Source organism: Triticum dicoccoides, chromosome 3A (assembly GCF_002162155.2).
Source record: "Triticum dicoccoides isolate Atlit2015 ecotype Zavitan chromosome 3A, WEW_v2.0, whole genome shotgun sequence".
NCBI lineage: Eukaryota > Viridiplantae > Streptophyta > Magnoliopsida > Poales > Poaceae > Triticum > Triticum dicoccoides.
Window position 1 is genome coordinate 542,107,472 of NC_041384.1, and position 1,766 is coordinate 542,109,237.

Below are 1,766 nucleotides of genomic sequence, written 5' to 3' on the forward strand. Positions count from 1 at the left end.
AGTACTGGTCGAAACGTTTTTCTCTTCGCTCAACGCAACTCCTCTCCTCTGCCGCCGAACGCATCTGGCTCCCGTGGGAAGCTGGCTACGCTGGCTCCCTTCAGAAGCTGGCTAGCTTTGGAAGCCGGCGAGCTTCCAAACGGGCCCTTAGTGTCAGGGTCTTTAGATCGATTCAAAATTTAGTGTTAGGTTCTTCAGATCAACGACGAAGACTGATGTTTCGGGGGCTCCTTCTTGGGGCACATGCATAAAAACTTCCCGCTATCATTGATAATGGCAGGCCGGCTCCGGTATGAAAACGGTGCGTCGACAACTCGTTTTGATGGTGGAAGTGATCGTTCGGAGGTGTATGAACCTCGATGCAATTTTTATTATGTTTGAGGCGCTATGTACTTTCGGTGAATCTCTGTGATAGATCTCATCCTTTCAAAAAAATGTGCATATACGAAGTTAGTGCAGCACAGAATAAACCATTCTGCTGGCAGCGCCCAAATTGTCAGCTCCTCTCACGCGAGATCCTCGCGTCCGCTCATAGTTCCCTCCCAAAAACGAATTCCAATAGCAGTATATTTTCAGCAAAATAATCCAAGATTTTATAAAGATCTTACTAGCCGAGATCGCTTTCTTAATCGAAAGAAAGTGCAGGTCGTCCTCCGCTCGTCCAAAGTGATGGCGCGGTTTGAAGGAGAGATGGCGCGGAGGCGACGTGGAGCACGGTCAGCCGTCGCGCTGGCGCCGAGCGGACAGGTGGAGCTTTCCCCGGGGTGGGTGCGCGCGCGCGAGTGCGCCAAGTCGGCGGGTGCGGCGTGACGGTCGCGGGTAGTAGTACCTGGGAATTTTCAACCGCTCGCTCCTTGCACGGCAGCAACAGCGCATAGGGAGGCATAAACAAAGCTAGCCCGTCGCGTCGCCCCGGCGAACCCGGAGGCGGTGCGCGTGCCCGGCCGGGAGGCGCGGGTTCGGCCGCGTGAGCCGGCCCGGCGCCGCGCGTTCGCGTGGACCACCGGCGCCCGGACGAAGCTGGCTACCGCTACCCAGTAGCGCACGAGCGAGGCAAGCAACGGAGCGAACGTGCGGCCGGCACACCACCCCTAGACGTGCCGGTAACTCCAGCATCCATGGCCGCGTTCCACTTTTACCAAGTGGAAAGAGATGAATAAATACTGCAAAAATCGCCCCTCTCCGTACACCTGGGCTAGCTATAGCCAGCTGAAGCGCATGGGGTTCGTTCGTTCGTTCGCTTCATACGAGACTAGATAGGGGGCGCGGCTTGCCGCGCGTTGCCCGCCAAACGACGGGGCAAACGACAGCACACAGAGATGTAAGGGCATCTCCAGCCGTTGGCTCTCAGGAGAGGCAAAAAACCGCCCCTGGAAACGCACCGGCGCTAAATCGTGCACTGGGGGTGTGATGCCCCCCAGTTGCGGTCCCCCACGGATTTTTAAAAAAGTCAAATACGGCGCAAACACGACTCAAATTTAACGGGGAAAACTACCGCGGGCTACCCCTGCCGTCTCCCTCGCCGCCCGCGTCGCCGCCCGCCCACGCGATTCTACATGCCGAGGAGGCGGTAGAACCGCGTGTAGTCACCGCCGCCGTCGTCGTCGTCGTCACCCCCGCCGACGCCTCCGCCGTTCCTGCTGCATCCCTCCCCCGGTTGCCGCCGTGGGTTGGACGGTCCGGCGGCATCGTCGTCGTCGTCGCTGAGGACCACGACGCCGTGCTCGTCCTCGCGCCCACGCTTGCGGGCGGTGATCTCCTCCAGG